General features: G+C 42.9%; 1 protein-coding gene across 2 annotated transcripts in view; it reads left to right on the top strand.

Annotated features, from left to right (window-relative positions):
- Window positions 1-4459: 4459 nt before the first annotated feature.
- The window catches only part of ARHGEF28 (Rho guanine nucleotide exchange factor 28), a 305207-nt gene continuing 294909 nt past the window's right edge, over window positions 4460-14757 (top strand). Inside the window, exon 1 of one of the 2 annotated variants that reach the window (XM_089686174.1) lies at window positions 4460-4715. The gene's annotated coding sequence lies outside the window, so the exon portion shown is untranslated. The remainder of the gene's footprint in view (window positions 4716-14757) is intronic. The other variant, XM_089686171.1, reaches the window with a different exon arrangement.

Below are 14757 nucleotides of genomic sequence, written 5' to 3'. Positions count from 1 at the left end.
TTACCAAATATTTATTACTTCTCTCTGCTTTGCAGGGAGAAGAACCAAAAAGATTGATCCTTCCCGTGCATGCAGAGGTGGCTCTAGGCTTTGTGAGACCTTAGGCAAAACTTAGGGCCCCACTCACACCCATCCGTCTGTCCGTCCATTCGTCAGCTATGCAGAAGGTCTTTCCACATTGAGATCCTCATGCAGTGGATGGGAGAGGTGACTGTTTTCTAAATGCAAATTTTCATCAATGAAATATAGTAAAATGAATTTTTGTTCAAAATCACATAATAAAATACCCATTTTTGGTTAAAATATGAGGTAAATAGATACCACACATTCCATGTCTTAACACTGCGTGTGCCTGCGATATCGCCAAAAACTACGGTGCCCTAAAATGACCATAGATGATGCTTTAAAAGCCTTTACAGATCATCAGTTTAGAGTTAACTAGGCGCTCTTGTGCTAGAGTTATTGTTCTCACTCTGATGCTCACGGTGATATGTCACACGTATGGTGCGCCTATGGTATACATACGTGTGCACACCCTGGGCTTGGGGTTGCATTTGCACAGATGTGCGGGGGCAATGGAGGTTACGGTATTCTTTTTTTATTTATATTATATTTTATTATAATTTTAATTTTTAAAACTTTGTATTTATTTATTTTTTACTTGATTACTGTCACAAGTGGTTAATAAACTCCTATGTGATAGCAGCAGGTGACAGGTAGTCTTTATGGAGACATTAGGGGTCTAATAGACCCCAATGTCTCCCCTGCCCTTCACACCATCTAACCAGGCACAGATTGGCCCTTGACTGTACTGGCCAGGAAAGGGTGCGTCTGAAACCGGAAGTGACATCACATCCGGTTTCACTGCTTGCATGCCACAGTCTCACATCGCTCTCCCTCCTCTAGCTGGCGGTAGTGTTCACGCGCTCCGGTAAGAGCGGAGATCCCAGGAACAACAGGAGGAGAGGGGGCCGCTGGCAGGAAGGGGGGGAGGCACCGCGCTGACAGCTCCAGGAAAGTGATTGGCAGCTATGGGGCTGCCTCATCACTTTTACTTTCCAGCGAATGTGTTAGGCAAATTAGGCAGCTGCAAGGTCCCTGTGACTGCGAGGCCTTAGGTGACTGACTAATTCGCCTAATTAGAGAACCACTTCTGTGCACATACGCCTGGAACCCAGAAGTGGAGGCCGACATGCATGTACATGATTGTGCCTGTATGAGTTGCTCTCCTGCAGTAAAATTACTGTGGGCAGGCGGGCGGACAGCAAGTGCTTAAAGTAGAGCTAAAGGGAAAACTTTTTTTTTTCATTTTGGACAAAGTAAGGGAGGGTTATAACCCATCAGATTTTTTTTTTGCCATCTGTGTCCCATTGGGGAGATTTCCCTTCACTTCCTGTCCCATAGCCAAACAGGAAGTGAGAGGAAATCCCTGCAAATTAAGGGAATCCCTTGGGGACCCCCAGGTTACCAGAACTAGTGTCCCCATTGGAAGATTTCCCTTCTATTACTTTTCTGGGGACAACCCTAAATTTGGGATTTTCTTTTACTTTCACTGATAATGGTAAACAGGACAATCTCCCTAACAGGGGAACAGACAGGAATAAAAACCGATAGGTGTTCTAATCCCTCCCCACTCTATCCAAAACTAAAAAGAAAGGTTACACAGAGATAAAACAAAACCTCCTACAGAAGGTATACCTGTCTATCTGCACTCTTCTCTTCTCTACATCTGTTAAAAGTGCAATTTATACAGCTTGTCTGAGAGTTCAGAAAACAGGGGGTGGAGAGCTGAAGTTACACTCTGCAGAGTGCAGTGAGGAGAGCTCTGAGAGCTGATTGGAGGGAAGGGACACACATGAACAGAGCTGAGGCTGTCAAACTGCTGGAGGTCCCTCTCCTGTCACCATTTTTCTCTTGATGTCAGGAAAACTTGTCAGAAGTGATTCATGATAGCAGAGGAACAAAGCAGCAGACAGAAATAACAGAAATAATAACACTTCGTGCTCTGGATTGAGACAAGTACACACTATAGTGCAGGGGCAGACTGTCCATTAGAGCACTCGGGCACTGCCCGAGGGCCCAGGGTCAGTAGGGGGCCCTATGAGATGCCCCTGGTATCTTTTAGAGGCTTTTTTGGGTGTGGTTTAAGTGTGGGTGAGGGCCCCATGAGTTGTCAGTCCGCCCCTGCTATAGAGGGATATGCTTTGTTCATATTTCATGTCTGAGGTTTACAACCACTTTAAATGAGTGAAGTCCAGTTGAAGTAAAAAAATACTTCTGGATATATGATCAGTCATCTGATGATGGAAATATGTATCTGAGCCCTGTTGCTTCTGAGGATAGAAGAGAATGGTGTTATCTGACCTGCCCGTAGCTTGGAGGCTGAATAATTCCAGTGAGTGCTGGTCCTATAGGTGGTGGTAGGGGTCACATAATGGTGTAGTGTAGTACACTTAAAGCAGAGCTCCACTCAAAATGGCAAGTTCTGCTTTAAGTACTGGTCCCCCAATCCCCATGAGGAATTGGCACCTTTGGGGAGTGGGTACCCGATTTTGACAGGTACCCACTTCCGCTGCGATCGCCTAGGCGATTGGAAGCGGAAGTTGTCCGCACACCTCCCTCCCCGTAGTCTTCTGGGACACGTGACAGGTCCCAGAAGACTACAGGACCATTCAAAGTGCAGCACTACTAACACATGCTCAGTGGGCACCTGGCTGTAAAGTTGCAAGCTGTCACAGCCGGGTGCCCACACTTAAGATGTCAACACTGGGGAGCGAGGGCAGCCAGTGAAACGGGCTGCAGTGAGGCCACCGCTGGATCGTGGGACAGGTGAGTGGTTGTTTTTTTAAAAGTCAGCAGCTACAGTTTTTGTAGCTGATTACTTTTATTTATTTTCTTAGCTTTGACTGGAGATTCCCACCATAGAAACGCAGTTCAGATGCGTTCTGGATGCATTTTAGCATGCGTGTTTTTGGTGCGTTTTGGTGCATTTTTGATGCGTTTTTCTCCTCTCTTTTTCTTCAATTTAAATCAGAACATGTGCATTCCAGTGCGTTTTTGGTGAGTTTTGGTGTGTTTATGCGTTTTACCGTGCTCCAGTACATTTCTTTGCAGGAAAAATGCAACCTGTTCTACTTTTTTTTCTGCAACTGGACCTGCAAGCACTGATGTGAACTACGACATTGACAACCATATAACCTACTTTCTGTGTGTTTTGGATGCAGAAAAAAAGTAACTGAAATTAGTAGTGTGAACTGGCCCTAAAAAAAGTTAAAAATGTCAGTTGTTAAAAAGAAAATCTTGATAATTTTTACCATCAAGAAACCAATCGCTGAAATATACATGAACATTTGATATGGATTGTTATATGTTTTGGTTTTATTGAAATTTGTTTCTTTTCTAGTTGGTACATTGTAGCTTATAGTTATATTTTGTACAGTTGATACATTAGTATATTATAGTTATACAAGATCTGTTTTTTTTAATAGTTGGTACTTGTATGCAGTATTATGGTTATACAAGATTTTATTTATAGTTGATATATTGTATAACATAGTCATGTTAGGTTGTTTTTTTATAGATGATACTTTGTATAGCATAGTTATATATACGTTTTTATAGTTCATACTTTGTATAGCATAGTTATATATGTTTTATAGATGATACTTTTTATAGCATAGTTACATACGATTTTATAGTTGATTCTTTGTATAGCATAGTTATAACAATTTTTATAGTTAATACTTTGGAGGAGGTTTACAACTGAGGCACGCCAAATCTGGAGCAGCTGTGCATAGTAACCAATCAGCTCCCAGGTTTTATTGTCAAAGCTTAATTGAACAAGCTGAAGTTAGAAGCTGATTGGTTTATTATGCATAGCTGCAGCAGATTCTGTGTGCACAAGGTTTGGTATCTTCATAATTTTATATATATATATATATATATATATATATATATATATATATATATATATATATATATATATATATACATACATATACACACACAGGGGTGGACTGACCATTTGGAAACTCGGGCACTGCCCGGGGTCAGTAGGGGGCCCCATGAGATGCCCCTGGTACCTTTTTCATAGGCTTTTTGAGTTTGGGCAAGGACACAGGGGCCCCATGATCCCCTATTGCGGGGGGGGGGGGGGGGGGTGTCCATGAGTTGTCTGTCCGTCCGTCCCCCCTCCCTAGTTGATCCATTGTATAGTATAAGGATAGGATATAAGCTGTGCCTTTAACACTCCCTATGTATCCAGGCAGTCCTTGTAGAGAATAATCCTGTACAGGTCACACTGGTCCTGCTTGTCACCCAGTAAGTCCAGGAGGAAGGACCCCCCTGTCTTCCATGTGACCCTCAGCTGTCACCTCTGTCCCTGACATGTACTGAGCCCCCACGTGGTCCCCTTGTCCTCCTCCCAGCCCCCGGGGTGGGGCGCAGCCGGCCCAGACAGTTGGGGAGGGACAGACGGGGAGGGAAGAGGAGACGGACTGATCTCCGGAGATCTCCCAGTCATAACACCGGCCGACCTTGTCACAGAGTCACCGGCAGGAGAGGATCCGGGAACATGTGCGGGGGACAGCGCCTGTCACTGGAGGGGAGCTGAGCGATCACCCGGATTATATATACTGCCTGGAGGGGACCTAGCACCGGGACACTACAATTACTACAGTGTGGAGTTCAGGCTGTAGAGGGGACACCCTGCGCAGGTAGGTGACACTATATAGGGGATTGCTTTATACTGGAGACAATTTACCTGGATTTAGCAGCGGAACTAACACTGCTGCACTACACAGGTAGGTGACACTATAGGGGACAGATCATCTGGGGTCATAGAAGGAACACTGCGCAGGTAGGTGACACTATATAGGGGATTGCTATATACTGGAGACAATTTACCTGGATTTAGCAGCGGAACTAACACTGCTGCACTACACAGGTAGGTGACACTATAGGGGACAGATCATCTGGGGTCATAGAAGGAACACTGCGCAGGTAGGTGACACTATATAGGGGATTGCTATATACTGGAGACAACTTACCTGGATTTAGCAGCGGAACTAACACTGCTGCACTACACAGGTAGGTGACACTATAGGGGACAGATCATCTGGGGTCATAGAAGGAACACTGCGCAGGTAGGTGACACTATATAGGGGATTGCTATATACTGGAGACAACTTACCTGGATTTAGCAGCGGAACTAACACTGCTGCACTACACAGGTAGGTGACACTATAGGGGACAGATCATCTGGGGTCATAGAAGGAACACTGCGCAGGTAGGTGCACTATAGGGGATTGCTATATACTGGAGACAACTTACCTGGATTTAGCAGCGGAACTAACACTGCTGCACTACACAGGTAGGTGACACTATAGGGGACAGATCATCTGGGGTCATAGAAGGAACACTGCGCAGGTAGGTGGCACTATAGGGGATTGCTATATACTGGAGACAACTTACCTGGATTTAGCAGCGGAACTAACACTGCTGCACTACACAGGTAGGTGACACTATAGGGGACAGATCATCTGGGGTCATAGAAGGAACACTGCGCAGGTAGGTGGCACTATAGGGGATTGCTATATACTGGAGACAACTTACCTGGATTTAGCAGCGGAACTAACACTGCTGCACTACACAGGTAGGTGACGCTATAGGGGACAGATCATCTGGGGTCATAGAAGGAACACTGCGCAGGTAGGTGGCACTATAGGGGACAGATCATCTGGGGTCATAGAAGGAACACTGCGCAGGTAGGTGGCACTATAGGGGATTGCTATATACTGGAGACAACTTACCTGGATTTAGCAGCGGAACTAACACTGCTGCACTACACAGGTAGGTGACACTAGGGGCAGATCATCTGGGGTCATAGAAGGAACACTGCTCAGGTAGGTGACACTATAGGGGACAGAGGTCATAGAAGGAACATTACACAGGTAAGTGACAATGTAGGGGACTGATCACCTCGATATTACTTACTACATACTGGAGAGAACTTACCTGGACACAGCAGGGCAACTAATACTGCTGCCCTCTGTACAGGGGACACACTGTAGGCAACAGATCATCTGGGGGCATAGAAGGAACACTGCACAGGTAGGTTACACTGTAGAGGATTGATAATCTGAGGGCATATAACAAATACTGTACAGGTAGGTGACACTGTAGGGGACTTATCACTTGGGGATCATAGAAGGAACACTGCTCATGTAGGTGACTCTGTAGGGGATTGATCATCTGGGGGCATAAAAGGAACACTGCTCAGGTAGGTGACAGATCTCCAGGGGGCATAGAATTAACGCTGCTCAGGTAGGTGACACTGTAGAGGGACATATCACCTGTGGTTATAGAAGGAACATTGCACAGGTAGGTGACCCTGTAGGGGATTGATCATCTGGGGGCATAGAAGGAACATTGCACAGGTAGGTGACACTGTAGGGGATTGATCATATGGGGGTATAGAAGGAACATTGCACAGGTAGGTGACACTAGCTGACTGATCACTTGGTGATTACTATACACTAGAGAGAACCTATAGGGACTGCTGCTCATTGTATAGGGGACACACTGCACAGGGAGGTGACATTGTAGTGGACTGATCGTCTGGGGATTGTTATATACTGAAGGAAATCTACTAACTGGATAGGGACTAAAACTGCTGTAGTGTGGAGCTCGGTCTGTAGAGGGGACACCCTACACAGGTAGGTGACCCTATAGGAAAATGATCACCTGGGTGTATAGAAGGAATGCTGCATTGGTCGGTAACACTAAGCACAGAGCCTGAGGCTCAGGACCTTTTACAATCCTTCTGTATGCCATCTCCAGGTGTTCAGGATTTCCAAGGACATTCCTCAGGTTTTGATGTTCAGTCCCTGGAAACTCCTCTGGTCCTGATTACTGCTTGTGTAAGCATACTTTCTGTTCTGCTGTGTTCAGGGGCGGACTGACAACTTATGGGACCCCCGGGCAATAGGGGATCGTGGGACCCCTGTGCTCTTGCCCAAACTCAAAAAAGCCTATGAAAAAGGTACCAGGGGCATCTCATGGGGCCCCCCCACTGACCCCGGGCCCTCGGGCAGTGCCTGAGTTTCCAAATGGTCAGTCCGCCCCTGGCTGTGTTACAATTATTGGTGATGTTACAATATTTATTGTCAGTGTCTGGTATAAGTGTCCAGTATATTTATTTCTCCCATGATTCTGTACTTCTCCATTCATGATTGAGTGCGGGGAATGGGATCGTGTCTTTCTGCTTTCTAGGTAATCAGGTCCAGGTTGTCTGTTCTAGTAAATCTTTATCAGGTTGGTGTGATCAGTCTGATTAGGATGATTAGTAGGTTTATTCAGTGCCTTGTAAACATTTGCTTTAATGGTTTGCCATCATGTATGGATGTTCATGATCACAAAGAGCAGAACCTTTTTATAGTTGTGGTAACATGCTTTGCCAGGTCTAAAGCCCCGTTCACACGATGAGAATATTGGATGAATGATTGTCCCTTTTTTTTGAGTGCTACTTTCATAGTGAAAGAGGTTCTGAAAATTCTTGTACGACAGAGTAAAAATTCAAAAGTAATGTAATGTATTGTATTTCATTGTAAAACCGTATTGATAAAACAAAAATGGCAACGTATGAAAACATTTTTGGTGCTTGTCCCTTCGAATAATTTAGGACAAAAGCTGTGTACTAACAATCAGATTGTCATACGATCTCTGTGAAAGCGGTATTTTTCGTATGATTTTCTGTTTGTGTGTAGTAAGTTTAAGGCATCATGTACATGGGTGCATTTGTCCGCGCAGTGTAATCCTGGGTTCAGAAATTTGCACCGGTTTCTGTGAAACCGCATCACAGTCGCACACTGTTCATGCAAACCTCTGCGGGTGTGTATGTTAAGTTAACAATACCCCAAAATAAGTTTGCAAAACGCGGTGCAATGTGCAGAATTGGATCGCATGGGTGTGAATATCCATGCGATCCGATTCTACTGCGGACCAAAAAAAGGGTCCTGCGCCTTTTTGGTGCGGTATGATTTGAGCCATACAAAATGTATGGTTCAAATCGCACTGCACACAAATCGCATGTGATATGCACAAGAATGCGGTGCGGTTCCTGTGCGAATCACATGCGATATTTCACACTTCTACAGTGCGATCCCAGGCTAAATACGCTGTGTATTTCTGGTCCCCTGTACCCTGTACAGCCACCCATCGATGTGAATGGGTGAAGGTGGCTGTACACAGCTATGCAATGCTTTTTACATCAAGTAGCCAGGGGAGGATTGACAACTCATGGGGCCCCCGGCCAATAGGGGATCATGGGGCCCCTGTGTTTTTGACCACACTCAAAGCACACCCAAAAAAGCCTATAAAAAGGTACCAGGGGCATTTCATGGGGCCCCCTACTGACCCTGGGCCCTCGGGCAGTAATGGACAGTCTGCCCCTGAAAGTAGCCCACATGTACAGATGTAATGTCTTGAACGCTCACAGGTCTCCATCTGCCATGATTATTGCAGTACAAAAACAATGTAGAAAATCGTTCATGCAAGCCATGCTATCCTTGCAAAGGCTGTAGTGTGACACCAGGCTGGTGAAGAATTGCTGCTCTGACTCTGAGATCATCACATGGCACATGTTTGCACAGCAGGAGAGATTGAATTATTAAGCCAATGTGTTGAACTTGTTTGTGTCATATAAAAGGCATCCATCATCAGGGACTGTAATATCATCCTTTAGATTAAAATAATCCTGTGCCAAAAACTGTCAATTGTCATTGCTGGGAATGTATTGTGAGATGTAATGCAGGCCATACACGGGTCGAATTTCGAACAAATTTTCTTTAGAAAATCGGAAATGTTGAGTGTTTTATAATCTGATGGTGCCACCATTGATTTCAAAATTCAACCTTCAGTTTCACCTCATGTTGCTACAGAAAAGCATTTTCGTGGCCAAGAATTTTATTTCTAGGTCACAGCTCTATTATGTTTATATTTCTTGCACAATTCTCCCATCATTGATTTGAAATTTGTTTTTCAAAAAATTTTCAGCATGCCCAATCACTCATACAAAAATTGTCTGTTTTTGTGACCCACTAATGGTGCGAAATTTGAACAAAAATTCTTAGAAAAGATTTTCGAAAGAAAATTGTTTCGGAATTCGCCACATGTATGGCCGGCTTTAGTTGCCTGTCTGTCATTTTGATCCTCAGTACTTCTGATCTGCTGACCTATAAGTATGCCTATCATGAGCTATGACTTGGGCCTGGTTCACACCAGTTTGCTTTTGATCTGTTTTTGCATTTCGCTTTGCGTTTTTGCAGCATATTTACAGCATTTTGCTGTTTTTTTTTGTTTTTTCCAGCTTTTTTTTTGTTAAAGGGGAAATGTTTTTGTTGCTGGGCAGAATTAAAATGTAAAAAGTGACAAAAACGCACTACATGCGTTTCAGCTGCGTCTCCATTGAACTCTATTGTAGCAAAAAAGAATTTTGTTTTATTTCCAGGTCACAGCTCTATTTCGTTTTATATTTCTCACACAATTCTCCCATCATTGATTTGAAAAATGTTTGTTTTTCAGAAAATTTCCAGCATATTTACCGCATTTTGCATTTTATTTCCCTTTTTTTTTTGGTAAAGTGGAAATGTTTTTATTGCTGGGCAGAATTAAAATGTAAAATGTGGCAAAAACGCACTACATGCATTTCAGCTGCATCTCTATTGAACTCTTTTTTTGTAGCAAAAACGATGCTTTTTGCATTTAAAAAATGTCTCTGACCCTTTCCAAAAACACAGCAGCTCCAAAATACCATAGATGTGAACATGTTCCATAGGAAACCATATTAAAAGGACTGTAGTGCGTTTCTGCAAAAAGCACTAAAAACCGCTTATGTGTGAACCAGGCCTTAGAGTATATCTTAAGTCCATACTTTTTTTTCCCCTTTTGGATAGCATATGGAAGGGTTAAATTTCTTGTAATTTTTTGCCATCTGTGTGTCTATGGGGAGATTTCCTGTGCTTCCTGTCCAGTTGATTCAACAGGAAGTGAGAGAATATCTTTCCAATGTGAGGAAAATCCCCTCTTAAGCCCCGTACACACGATGAGCATATCAGACAAACGATTGCCTGTTTTTTCGCCTGCTAGTCTCACATCGAAACTGAAAAGGTTACTAAAGATACGAAAATCCTCCTATGAAAGAAAGGAATTTCGAAAGTGATGTAATGTATTGTATTTTTGGATGACTACTGTACTGAATAAATGAAAATCGTACGATCTGGTATCGTACGAGAACATTTTTTGCACTTGTCCCTTCAGATATTGTCGTATAAATTGTCGTGATCGGCTCTCGAAAGCTGTGTACTAACGATCCGATTATCAAACGATCGGTCCTTGTACGAAAAGTTTTGTACGATTTTCTTATAGTGTGTACGGGGCATTAGTGAATTATAATGGCAACAAGTGTCCATTTTGGAAGATTTCCCCTTATTTCTGTTCTGGTGGCAACTCAGAATTTTGGACCCTCATTACCATTTTTGGTGACTGGGGACGATCATAGTCTGAACCCACATGAGCGAGCCCACCGGTATACTATTGGCTACAGGGTGGGGAATGCAGTGGTTTTGCACAGAGCAGCCCTCACCCTCTTCTCCGGTCCTCTGCTGGTGCTTCTGGCCCCTTTCTCATGCCAAGTGCCCCCAGAACAAGCAGCTTGCTATGGGAGCACCCAAGCAGGCTCACTCCTGAGCTGCTGCTCTGTGTGTCCATTAACATACAGCTGCAGTTCGGCCCCCTCTGTGTTTTCATTGGCTCACCAGCTGTGATTGACATCAGAGCCAATGCTGCTGTCTCAGCCAATGAGAGAGAGTCCCCGGAGAGCCGAGGCTCTCATGCACATCACTGGATCGCGTTGGGGCTCAGGGAAAGTATTAGAGGAGCTACTGCACACAGAAGGTTTTTTACCATCATGCATATAGTGAGCCTTTACAACCATTATAATCAACTCGATAATACCTTAGGTCAATAACCCAGAAAGTATTGAAGCAATAGGATCAATAGCACACACAGTTCCAAGAAAAAGTTGGGTGTGTTCTTTGGAGATGCAGACCAGGAGAACACCAAGATTCTGCTGCTGCTTAGTCCTTACATCTGCTGTTTCTGGCTTTTGGTGTTTTTCTTTCTACAGCCAGTAAACTCCCCAGCATGCTATCCTGTGTGTTCATGCACACATAGGCTTTAATCAGCGTTGTATGGCTGTAGCATTTTTCTGGTTGGAAAAAACCCCAGAACTAGCGGGTTTCAAGAGGAGTTTTTTTAGCTGTAAAAATGCTCTAACGCTGATAGAAGCTGAAAAACGCTAAAAAACAGCTATCTGGCATTTATGAGCAGTTTTGAGCCTGAAGATTTTGCGGGAGCATAACTGCTAAAAAACACATGCTGAAAATCACTAAAAAACCCTGAAAAAATCTAATGAAAAAAGCTAAAAAAAAAGCAAAAAAACCTCACGTTTTTATTGCAGCATTCTACAGCTAATACTACTGGTTTTTTTATAATGTCCAGTGTGCATGAGGCCTTAATTTGATCCGGGTACATGCAAAAGAGTAAAGCAGCAAGGGCCCAGGATCAATGTATAGTACCACATATTGAACAAAAAGCACACTTACATGTAGGTAGCATGCAAACAGCCTGAAGAGCAGAAGGGGTACATGCCATGACAGGTGAGCTGCTGAGATGGCAAGCTTCTATACAGGGGTGCTGGACCCACCAATGGAGAGAGAATCGGCAACATCTATGGCCGTCCTTCAGGCACTTCAGACAGACACACAACATCAATGGAAAGGGCAGACCACTACGTGTTTCTGGGGCCCCACTCCCTTTTGCAAGCCCATGAAGGTGTGCTTCGCTTTTTGTTTTTTGTTCAATAAATGGTACTATACACTGATCCTGCTCCCTTGCTGCTTTTCTCTTAAGCAATAGGATCAGCAGGACAGCTAAGCAGCTAGCATTTTCAGTAGATGCTGATCCTATTGCTTCAAAATTTGAATCATTTGAATCATTGATCTAATAATGAGTTAATATGAATACAATATAAAGGCAAAACATATTAACATGAGTAACAGCTAGGAAGGAAACAGACAGTGCATAACAGCAGTCTGTCTTGGCTCCCCAGACAAGCAATGGCAAAAAATATACAGAATCTGGGGGGGTCAGACCTCATAGCTAGGCTTTGGAAGCACTTAGCAATATGGGACAATGTACTACTGTATTTACTTTGTCCCAAAGGAGACAGAACAGTACAAAAAATAATAAAATGATAGATCAATAGGATGAGGTGAGCAGTAACAACTAGACCTCACTTAGCAACATCCTAGGAGTAATTTAGGAGCAGGGGCGGACTGACCATTCGAGGACTTGGGCACTGCCCGAGGGCCTGGGGTCAGTAAGGGGCCCCATGAAATGCCCATGGTACCTTTTTTTTTTTTTTTTTTTTTTTTTTTTTTTTTTTTTTAATAGGCTTTTTTGAGCGTGGGCAATGACATAGGGGCCCCATGATCCCCTATTGCCTGGGGGCCCCATGAGTTGTCAGTCCGCCCCTGTTCAGGAGGTACATAAGAAGCCTACACTATAGCAAGGGCATTTTCCAACTATAGTCAGAGCTCCACAGTTTGTTTGTATCTACAGACCCTCCGCCCCCATCTGCATAGGCTGTTTTTTAGTAAAGGTGAACTCTAACCCTAAGGCTAGGTTCACACCTTTTTCATTTTGTGTTTGATCTGTTTCTACAGTGCGTTTTGCATTTTTGTCGCATTTTGTTTTTTTTTTCCCTTGTTGCTAGGCAGATTTAAAACACAAAATGCATAAAAAGCACAGCAAAAACGCACTACATTTCTGCATCATTTCCATTGAAGTCTGTAGAACCAAAAATGCAACTTTTTTTCATTTAAAAAAGTCCCTGACACTTTCCAAAAAACGCACTGGGTGAAAACACAGAGATATTAACCTGCCCCATAGGAAATCATGTTAAATGGACTGTAGTGCGTTTCTTCAAAACGCTGCGGAAAACTCTTAGGTGTGAACCTAGGGTAAGTGATCTGCATGCTGTTGGCTCCTGCTTTGCTGCGTCTGGCTTTTACAAATATGAGAAGGATGGATTGAAGTGGCTGTGGGTTTTACTATGGGATAATGACATTCTACTTATTTATTTCTTTGACTTCAGGTTCCTGATTTTCATTTGTTGTTGATTTTATTATAGAGGAAACTGAAAACAATAACAACCTTGTCTGATGCCTGTAGTGGATGAGAAATGGTTGAAGCTAAGCTTGATGTTGTAGACCACATACCACGACAGATCTTGCCTTCTGCCCAACAGTCAGCCTCATGCCAGGCTGAAATAGAGAAATTATTTCTAGCACATATATATATATATATATATATATATATATATATATATTTCTGTTGGTGCTTTCCAGATCAGAATCAGCTCAATTAATATTGAATATGCTATAGTGACTTGATCTGTTAATATCGGCTTAATAGTCAACCAATGCTCATGGATCTCATGTCTTGCTTGGACACCTACATGGACATCAGTGCTTCATGGGTTAGAATTTAAAAGAAGTTTAATAATATAAGGTTCTATGCACACGGGGCGTATTAATAACGCTGGTACCGTTAGTTGTGTAAATTCACAATAAAAAAAAAGTGTTTTTGCATTCGTGTTTAGCGGTGTTTGTCGCTTTTTTTTTTTCAACCAAATTTTTTTTTTTGGTCAAAAAAAGTCCAAAAACACTGGTTTGTTGCGATTTACCACATTTTTCAGCGTTAGAGCGTTTTTACAGCAAAAATACTCCTCTAGAAACCCACTAGTTCTGTTTTTTTTTTTTCCAGCCACAAAACGCCCCTGCCAAAAAACATTGATTACAGTCTATGTGTGCATGGACACATAGGATAACATGCTGGGGGGTTTACTGGCAGTAGAAAAAAATGTCAAAAGCCAAAAACAGCATCTGTAAAAACATCCCAGTGTGCATGAGGACTTATTATTCAGGAACAGTGCCATTTTTATGTCTTTCTCTCCCTTTTAGACACATTATTGCAATGGATATGAAAGGCTGATTTATGGATACTATTTGCCTTTGATTTAATACAAGCAGGGCCCTCCTGTTTTTTTTAAATGGCTTTACGTATTGTGCCTTTCTGGAATAAACGGGTTTTGTATGTTTTTGCTATGTGGATGTGTTAAGTAAATTTATCAAACATATTCCTTGTGTGGTTTTTGGTGGAGGCCCTAGAGTTACTATTATTACAGGTACATATATAGCGCCATCAATTTAGGGAGCGCTTTACATACATATCGTACATTCACATCAGTCCCTGCTCTCAAGGAGCTCACAATCTAATGCCCCATATACACGATAAGAAAATTGTAAGAAACTTTTTGCGGAACCACTGATCGAACGATTTTCTCTTCGTTGATGAGCAGGATATTTTAACTTATAACGATATTGTGAATGAAGGAATCCAGATGAACAACAGTGAAAAATGTTGTCGATTCGCATACGAACGACCGATGCAGTGGTATGACGGTCGTACGAAAAAAATCTATCAAGTGCTATCACGCATGAGCGGAAACAGAAGATGACCCGGATGTTTATGTCCAAGGAATCTTTGTAAACACGAACGAAAAATCCAAATGTTAAAAGTAGATTGGCCTAATGAGATAATGAAACCAGAATGATGCATATTATATTTTATGTA

Source organism: Staurois parvus, unplaced genomic scaffold (genome assembly GCF_062004578.1).
Source record: "Staurois parvus isolate SC_StPar_1 unplaced genomic scaffold, SC_StPar_1.0 ptg000392l, whole genome shotgun sequence".
NCBI lineage: Eukaryota > Metazoa > Chordata > Amphibia > Anura > Ranidae > Staurois > Staurois parvus.
Note: the sequence above shows the minus strand (reverse complement) of the source record. Positions and strands in the feature narration are given on the sequence as shown.